This window comes from Prionailurus bengalensis, chromosome A1 (assembly GCF_016509475.1).
Source record: "Prionailurus bengalensis isolate Pbe53 chromosome A1, Fcat_Pben_1.1_paternal_pri, whole genome shotgun sequence".
Classification (NCBI taxonomy): domain Eukaryota; kingdom Metazoa; phylum Chordata; class Mammalia; order Carnivora; family Felidae; genus Prionailurus; species Prionailurus bengalensis.
The window spans coordinates 87,851,709-87,861,824 of NC_057343.1; the positions used below are offsets into that span (position 1 = coordinate 87,851,709).

Here is a 10,116-nt window from a genome sequence, read left to right on the forward strand (position 1 = left end):
GGACTTTTTCCCATCGGATATTCTTTCCTGTTTTGTCAAAGATTAATTGATTATATCATTATGGGCTTCTTTCTGGATTTCTATTCTGTTCCATTGATCTATTTGTCTGTTTTTGTGTCAGTACCATACTATCTTGATCATACTGAAGATTTATAGCTTGATGTATGGAATTTTGATGCCTCCAGATTTGCTTTTCATTTTCAAGATTTCTTTGACTATTCAGGGTCTTTTGTGGTTCCTACAAGGTTTAGAATTGTTTGTTCTAGCTCTGTGAAAAATGCTGTTGGTATTTTGATAGGGATTGCATTGTGTAGATTGCTTTGGGGAGTAGAGGCATTTTAACAATGTTTTTTTTCTTCTAAACCACGAGCATGGAATGTCTTTCCATTCCTTTGTGTCGTCTTTAATTTCTTTCATCAGTGTTTTACAGTTTTCAGGGTTTTGTTTATTACTAAGTATCTTATTATTTTTAGTTGATTTTGTAAATGAGATTGATTTCATAATTTCTCTTTCTGCTGGTTCATTATTGGTGTATAGAAATGCATCAGGTTTCTGTGCATTGATTTTGTATCCTGCAACTTTACTGAATTCAGGTATTAATTCTAGCAGTTTGGGGGTGTAGTCTCTTGCATTTTCTACAGAGAGTACTATGGCATCTGCAAATAATGGAACTTTAACTTCTTCATTGCCGATTTGGATGCCTTTCATTTGTTGTTGTTGTGTCTGATTGATGAGGCTAGGACTTCCAATACTCTGGTAAATGACAATGGAGAGAGTGGACATCCCTGTCTTGTTCTTGAACTTATGGGGAAAGCTCTCAGTTTTTCCCTATTAAGAATGATAGTAGCAGTGGGTCTTTCATATACGGCTTTTATATATTGAGGTATGTTCCCACTAACCCTACTTTGTTGAGGATTTTTATCATGAATGGATGTTGTATTTCATCAAATGCTTTTTCTGCATCTATTGAAAGAATCATATGGAATATATCTTTTCCTTTACTAATATGGTGTTTCAAGTTGTTTGATTTGAAAATACTGAACCAGCCCTATAGACTGAGAATAAATCTAACTTTATCACGGTGAATGATTCTTCTAATATACTATTGGATTAGATTTGCAAGTATTTTGTTGAGAAATACCATGTCCATCAAGGATATTGGCCAATAATCGTCTTTTTTAGTGGAATTTTTGTCTCGGTTTGGTATCAAGGTAATGCTGGCATAATAGAATGAATTTGGAAGTTCTCCTTCCATTTCTATTTTTTGGAAGAGTTTGAGAATAGGTATTAACTCTTCTTTAAATGTTTGGTAGCGTACCCTGTGAAGCCATGTGGTTCTGGACTTTTCTTTCTTGGGAGTGTTTTTGTTTTTATTTATGCATTTATGTATTTATGTATTTATTTATTTATTTATTTATGAATTTATTGTCAAATTGGTTTCCATACAACACCCGGTGCTCATCCCAACAGGTGCCCTCAATACCCATCACCCACCCACCCCTTCCTCCCACCCCCCACAAACCCTCAGTTTGTTCTCCGTTTTTAGGAGACTCTTATGTTTTGGCTCCCTGCCTCTCTCACTTTTTTTTTCCTTCCCCTCCCTGATGGTCTTCTGTTAAGTTTCCCAGGATCCACATAGGAGTGAAAATATACGGAATCTGTCTTTCTCTGTATGACTTATTTAACTTATCATAACACTCTCCAGTTCCATCCATGTTGCTACAAAAGTCCATATTTCATTCTTTCTCATTGCCACGTAGTATTCCATTATGTATATAAACCACAATTTCTTTATCCATTCATCAGTTGATGGACATTTAGGCTCTTTCCATAATTCAGCTATTGTTGAGAGTGCTACTATAAACATTGGAGTACAAGTGCCCCTATGCAGTAGTAATCCTGTATCCCTTGGGTAAATTCCTAGCAGTGCTATTGCTGGGTCATAGGGTAGATTTATTTTTAATTTTTTGAGGAACCTCCACACTGTTTTCCAGAGCAGCTGCACCAGTTTGCATTCCCACCAACAGTGCAAGAGGGTTCCCAATTCTCCACATCCTCACCAGCATCTATAGTCTCCTGTTTTGTTCATTTTAACCACTCTGACTGGCATGAGGTGGTATGTGAGTGTGGTTTTGGTTTGTAGTTCCCTGATGAGGAGCGATGTTGAGCATCTTTTCGTGTGCCTATTGGCCATCTGGATGTCTTCTTCAGGGAAGTATCTATTCATGTCTTCTGCCCATTTCTTCACTGGATTATTTGTTTCTCTGGTGTGGAGTTTGGTGAGCTCTTTACAGATTTTGGATACCAGCCCTTTGTCCCATATGTCATTTGCAAATATCTTTTCCCATTCCATTGGTTGCCTTTTAATTTTGTTGATTGTTTCCTTTGCAGTGCAGAAGGTTTTTATCTTCATGAGGTCCCAATAGTTCATTTTTGCTTTTAATTCCCTTGCCTTTGGGGATGTGTCACATAAGAAATTGCTGCGGCTGAGGTCAGAGAAGTTTTTTCATGCTTTCTCCTCTAGGGTTTTGATGGTTTCCTGTCTCACATTCAGGTCCTTCATCCATTTTGAGTTTGCATGTGAATGGTGTAAGAAAGTGGTCTAGTTTCATCCTTCTACATGTTGCTGTCCAGTTCTCCCAGCACCATTTGTTAAAGAGGCTGTCTTTTTTCCATTGGATGTTCTTTCCTGCTTTGTCAAAGATGAGTTGGCCATACGTTTGTGGGTCTAGTTCTGGGGTTTCTATTCTATTCCATTGGTCTATGTGTCTGTTTTTGTGCCAATACCATGCTGTCTTGATGATGACAGCTTTGTAGTAGAGGCTAAAGTCTGGGATTGTGATGCCTCCTGCTTTGGTCTTCTTCTTCAAAATTACTTTGGCTATTCGGGGCCTTTTGTGGTTCCATATGAATTTTAGGATTGCTAGTTCTAGTTTCGAGAAGAATGCTGGTGCAATTTTGATTGGGATTGCATTGAATGTGTAGATAGCTTTCGGTAGTATTGACATTTTGACATTATTTATTCTTCCAATGCATGAGCACGGAATGTTTTTCCATTTCTTTTATATCTTCTTCAATTTCCTCCAGAAGCTTTCTATAGTTTTCAGCATACAGATGTTTTACATCTTTGGTTAAGCTTACTCCTAGGTATTTTATGCTTCTTGATGCAAATGTGAATGGGATCAGTTTCTTTGTTTGTCTTTCTGTTGTTTCATTATTAGTGTACCACAATGCAACTGATTTCTGTTCATTAATTTTGTATCCTGCAACTTTGCTAAATTCATGTATCAGTTCTAGCAGACTTTTGGTGGAGTCTATCGGATTTTCCATGTATAATATTATGTCATCTGCAAAAAGTGAAAACTTAACTTCATCTTTGCCAAGTTTGATGCCTTTGATTTCCTTTTGTTGTCTGATTGCTGATGCTAGAACTTCCAACACTATGTTAAACAACAGTGGTGAGAGTGGACATCCCTGTCGTGTTCCTGATCTCAGGGAAAAAGCTCTCAGTTTTTCCCCATGGAGGATGATGTTAGCTGTGGGCTTTTCATAAATGGCTTTTATGATATTTAAGTATGTTCCTTCTATCCCAACTTTCTCAAAGGTTTTTATTAAGAAAGGTTGCTGAATTTTCTCAAAGGCCTTTTCTGCATTGATTGACAGGATCATATGGTTCTCATCCTTTCTTTTATTAATGTGATGTATCACAATGATTGATTTGCGAATGTTGAACCAGCCCTGCAGCCCAGGAATGAATCCCACTTGATCATGGTGTATAATTCTTTTTACATGCTGTTGAATTCGATTTGCTAGTATCTTATTGAGAATTTTTGCATCCATATTCATCAGGGATATTGGCCTGTAGTTCTCTTTTTTTACTGGGTCTCTGTCTGGTTTAGGAATCAAAGTAATACTGGCTTCGTAGAATGAGTCTGGAAGTTTTCCTTCCCTTTCCTTTTTTTGGAATAGCTTGAGAAGGATAGGTATTATCTCTGCTTTAAAAGTCTGGTAGAATTCCCCTGGGAAGCCTTCAGGTCCTGGACTCTTATTTGTTGGGACATTTTTGACAACTGATTCAATTTCTTCGCTGGTTATGGGTCTGTTCAAGCTTTGTATTTCCTCCTGATTGAGTTTTGGAAGTGTGTGGGTGTTTAGGAGTTTGTCCATTTCTTCCAGGTTGTCCAGTTTGTTGGCATATAATTTTTCATAGTATTCCCTGATAATTGCTTGTATTTCTGAGGGATTGGTTGTAATAATTTCCTTTCATTCATGATTTTATCTATTTGGGTCATCTCCCTTTTCTTTCTGAGAAGCCTGGCTAGAAGTTTGTCAATTTTGTTTATTTTTTCAAGAAAACAATTCTTGGTTTCGTTGATCTGCTCTACAGTTTTTTAAGATTCTATATTGTTTGTTTCTGGTCTGATCTTTATTATTTCTCTTCTTATCCTGGATTTGGGGTGTCTTTGTTGTTCTGCTTCTATTTCCTTTAGGTGTGCTGTTAGATTTTGTATTTGGGATTTTTCTTGTTTCTTGAGATAGGCCTGGATTGCAATGTAGTTTCCTCTCAGGACTGTCTTCGCTGCATCCCAAAGTGTTTGGATTGTTGTATTTTCATTTTATTTGTTTCCATATATTTCTTAATTTCTTCTCTAATTGCCTGGTTGACGCATTCATTCTTTAGTAGGATGTTCTTTAACCTCCATGCTTTTGGAGGTTTTCCAGACTTTTTCCTGTGGTTGATTTCAAGCTCCATCACATTGTGGTCTGAAAGTATGCATGGTATGATCTCAAATCTTGTATACTTATGAAGGGCTGTTTTGTGACCCAGTATGTGATCTATCCTGGAGAAGGTTCCATGTGCACTCAAGAAGAAAATATACTCTGTTGCTTTGGGATGCAGAGTTCTAAATATATCTGTCATGTCCATCTGATCCAATGTATCATTCAGGGTCCTTGTTTCTTTATTGATCCTGTTTCTAGATGATCTATACAATGTTGTAAGTGGAGTATTAAAGTTGCCTGCAATTACCACATTCTTATCAATAAGGTTGCTTATGTTTGTGATTGTTTTATATATTTGGGGGCTCCCGCATTCGGCACATAGACATTTATAATTGTTACGTCTTCCTGATGGATAGACCCTGTAATTATTCTATAATGCCCTTCTTCATCTCTTGTTACAGACTTTAATTTAAAGTCTAGTTTTTCTGATATAAGTATGGCTACTCCAGCTTTCTTTTGACTTCCAGTAGCATGATAGATAGTTCTCCATCCCCACACTTTGAATCTGAAGGTGTCCTCAGGTCTAAAATGAGTCTCTTGTAGACAGCGAATAGATGGGTCTTGTTTTTTTTTTATCCATTCTGATACCCTATGTCTTTTCGTTGGCGCATTTAGTCCATTGACATTCAGTGTTATTATTGAAAGATATGGGTTTAGAGTCATTGTGATGTCTGCAGGTTTCATGCTTGCAGTGATGTCTCTGGTACTTTGTCTCACAGGATCCCCCGTAAGATCTCTTGTAGGGATGGTTTAGTGGTGATGAATTCCTTCAGTTTTTGTTTGTTTGGGAAGACCTTTATCTGTCCTTCTATTCTGAATGACAGCCTTGCTGGATAAAAGATTCTTGGCTGCATATATTTTTCTGTTCATCACATTGAACATTTCCTGCCATTCCTTTCTGGCCTGCCACGTTTCAGTAGACAGCTCCGTCACGAGTGTTATCAGTCTCCCTTCATATGTTAGAGCATGTTTATCCCTAGCTGCTTTCAGAATTCTCTCTTTATCCTTGTATTTTGCCAGTTTCACTATGATATGTCATGCTGATCAATTCATGTCTGAAAGGAGGTCTCTGGGAGCCTCTTGGATTTCAATGCCTTTTTCCTTCCCCAGTTCAGGGAAGTTCTCACCTTATTTCTTCAAGTACACCTTCAGCACCTTTCCCTGTCTCTTCCTCCTCTTGAATCCCAATTATGCATATATTATTTTGTTTAATTATGTCACTTATTTCTCTATGTCTCCCCTCATACTCCTGGTTTTTTTTATCTCTCTTTTTCTCAGCTTCTTCTTTTTCCATAATTTTATCTTCTAATTCACCTATTCTCTCCTCTGCCTCTTCAATCCGAGCTGTGGTCACCTCCATTTTATTTCGCAGCTCATTTATACATTTTTTAGCTCCTCCATACTGTTTCTTAGTCCCATGATCTCTGTAGTAATAGATTCTCTGCTGTCCTCTATACTTTTTTCAAGCCCAGCGATTAATTTTATGACTATTATTTTAAATTCGTTTTCTGCTATGTTGCTTAAATCATTTTTGATCAGTTCGTTAGCTGTCACTACTTCCTGGAGTTTCTTTTGAGGAGAATTCCTCCGTTTTGTCAGTTTGGATAGTCCCTGGAGTGGCAGGGTACTGCAGGGCTCTTCCTCTATGCTGTCTGGAGTAACTTGTATTGGTGGGCGGGGCCATAGTCAGACCTGATGTCTGCCCCCAGCCCACCCCTGGGGCCACAGTCCAACTGGTGTGTACCTTATTTTCCCCTCTCCCAGAGGCAGAACTCACTGTGGAGTGGTGTGGCCTCTGTCTGGGCTACTTGCACACTGTCAGTCTTGTGGTACTGCTTCAGTGGGATCTGGCATATTAGCTGGGGTGGATCCACAAGGTGCACAGGAGCGGGGGAGGGGCAGGCTCAACTCTCTTTGTCTTGGGTGGTCTGCTTTGGGAGGGGACCTGCGGCACTGGGTGGGAGGCAGACCCGTCAGAGGGATGGATCCGCAGAAGCACAGCATTAGGTGTTTGCACTGTGCAAGCAAGTTCTGTGACTGGAACTGGTTCCCTTTGGGATTTTGGCTGAGGGATGTGCGAGGGAGTAGACGCTTCCCAGCATCTTTGTTTCCCACCAAGCTGACCTCTGTCCTCCAGGGCTCAACAACTCTCCCTCCCACTCTCTGAGCAGACTGTTGACTTACAACATTCCAGATGTTAAGTCCCGCTGGCTGTCAGAACACACTCTGTCCAGCCTCTCCATTTTTGCAAGCCAGACTCGGGGGCTCTGCCTTGCTGGGTGGGCTGGCTGCCCCTCCAACTGCCCTGGCTCCCTCCCGTCAGTCCTTGTAGCGTGCACCACCTCTCTGCCCTTCCTACCCTCTTCTGTGGGACTCTCATCTACACTTGGCTCTGGACAGTCTGTTTCATTAGTCTTCTGGTGGTTATCAGGATAAATTAGGCAGATGTGATGGAATCTAAGTGATCAGCAGGACGCGGTGAGCCCAGCATCCTCCTATGCCACCATCTTCAGGAACTCTTTATTTTTGAGAGAGAGCATGAGCAGGGGAGTGTCATAGAGAGAGAGGAAGAGGGAGAATCCCACACAGGCTCCATGCTGTCAGCACAGAGCCCAGCACATGGCTGGATCTCACAAACCACGAGATCAAGACCTGGGCCAAAGTCAAGAGTCAGATGCTTAACCAACTGAGCCACCCAGGTGCCTCTTGGGAGTGTTTTGACTACTGATTCAATTTCTTTGCTAGTTATGGGTCTGTACAAAATTTTCTATTTCTTCTTATTTCAGTTTTGATAGTCTATATGTTCTAGGAATTCATTTATTTTTTTCTAGGTGGTGCAATTTGTTACATATAGGTTTTCATAATATTCTCTCATAATTGTATTCCTGTGGTATTGGTTGATTTAACTTTAAATTAATTAAAATTATCAGGTCAGTTCTAGCTGCACTAGTGGCATTTTGAGGACTCAATAAACACATGTCAGGAGAGCACAAAATAGGACATGTGCATCAACCACACAGTTTTATTTGTTAGCCCTGGTCTGATTACTTGGAAGGGCTGCCTGGAACTTCTCTTGGTTGAGAACATTAAAAAATTAGATCCAGGGGTGCATCGGCTCAGGTCATGATCTCATGTTTCATGAATTTAAGTCCCACATCAGTCTCTGTGCTGATAGTGTGGAGTCTGCTTTGGATTCTATCTCTTTCTGTTTCTGCCCCTCCCCAACTTGCACTTTCTCTCTCTCTCAAAATAAATAAAATTTTTAAAAACTTAAAAAAAAATTAGATGCATTAGAAGAACTGTAGAAATCTGCAACAGAAGGAACAATGATCCATGAGAGATGGAATTATTATTCTATCAGACACTAGGTAAATAGCTGAAAGTATATTTGGTACTACTTATTTTTTTTTTAAATATAAACATGCACTTACTAGTACATGTGTAGACAAATCGGGAAGAACTATATTTGAAACTACAAACATGAAGTAAAATAACACAAAGGATATTTATTTTGCATGTTAATTGAGAATGCTGTTATTTTGTACATTTCTTTATTAATTGTTTTTTTTTTCCCAACAAGCATATATAACTTTGTAATTTAAAAAGAAAAAAAAGAGCCTATATTGAACTTGAGTTGTAAAAGGTGAGTCTGGTCTCAAAATGGAAGTAAAATCACCACCCATTCGGACCCAGCTCAACTCCAGCCCTCAGAGGGAGGAGGACCATGATCCAAAGGAACCAGAGCAGTTGAGAAAACTGTTTATTAGTGGTTTGAGCTTTGAAATTATAGGTGATAGTTTAAAACAACATTTTGAAAAATGGAATACACTTACAGACTGTGTGGTGATGACAGGCCCCCAAACAAAACTTTCTAAGGGTTTTGGTTTTATGACTTACTCTTGTGTGGAAGAAGTGAATGCAGCAATGTGTGTTCAAACACACAAGGTTGATGGACGTGTAGTGGAACCAAAGAGAGCTGATTTAGAGAGGATTCTGCAAAGCCTGGTGCCCATTTAACTGTGAAGAAAATTTTCATTGGTGGTATCAAAGAAGATATAGAAGAAAATAACTTGAGAGTCTACTTTGAAAAGTATGGCAAGACTGAAACCATAAAAGTTATGGAGGACAGGCAGAGTGGAAAAAAGAGAGGATTTAATGATCATGATACAGTTGATAAAATTGTTGTTCAGAAATACCACACAACTAATGGGCCGAATTGTGAACTGAAAAAGGCCCTTTCTAAACAGGAAATGCAGTCTGCTGGATCACAAAGAGGTTGTGGAGGTGGCTCTGGCAACTTTATGGGTCATAGAGGAAACTTTGGTGGAAGAAGAGGCTATGGTGGTGGAGGCGATGACAGCAGAGGTAGTTATGGAGGAGGTGATTGTGGATATAATGTATTTGGAGGTAATGGTGGCAACTATGGAGGGTTATAGTAGTAGAGGAGGCTATGGTGGTGGTAAACCAGGATATGGAAACCAAAGAGGTGGTGATGGTGGTGATGTTGAAGGATATGATGGTTACAATGAAGGAGGAAATTTTGGAGATGGTAACCATAGTGGTGGTGGGAACTATAATGCTTTTGGAAACTATAGTGTACAACAACAATCATGGAGCCATGAAGAGGGTGAGTTTTGGTGGAAGAAGCTTGGGCAGTCCCTGTGGTGGTGGTTATGGATCTGGTGGTGGAAGTGATGGATATGGTAGCAGAAGGTTTTAAAATTTTTCAGAAAAGAAGGGCTATAGTTCTTAGCAGGAAAGGGAGCTGGGAGTTGTCAGGAAAGCTTCAGGTTACTTTGAGACAGTCATCTCAGATGCATTGGAGGAACTAAAGAAATCTGTCACACAAGGAGCAATGATCCATAGTCAGAAAGGTTACTGCAGCTTAAACAGGAAACCCTTCTTGTTTGCAAGAAGTGCAATGTATTGATTAACGCAATGTAGTGTCAATTAGATGTACATTCTTGAGGTCTTTTGTCTGTTGTAATGTTGTCTTTTTCTTTTTCTTTTCATTACATCAGGTATATTGCCCTGTGCTTTGTTGTAGTGGTACCAGGAATAAAAAAGTTAAGGGATTTTTAATTTTTCAAAAAAGAAAGGAAGAAAGAAAGAAAGAAAGAAAGAAAGAAAGAAAAGAAAAGAAAGGAAAAGAAAAGAAAAGAAAAGAAAAGAAAAGAAAAGAAAAGAAAAAAGGGCACCTGGCTGGCTCAGTCACTGAAGCATGTGAAATTGATCTCAGGGTTATAAGTTCAAGCCCTGTGTTGGGTGTAGAGATTACTTAAAAAGTAAAAATTTTTAAATAATACAATACAATACAATACAATACAATACAAT

At 39.1% G+C, this 10,116-nt stretch overlaps 1 pseudogene; it reads left to right on the plus strand.

The window, feature by feature from the left end:
- Positions 1–8,442: 8,442 nt before the first annotated feature.
- On the plus strand, positions 8,443–9,528 carry LOC122470987 (annotated as a pseudogene).
- The last annotated feature ends 588 nt before the right edge of the window (positions 9,529–10,116 follow it).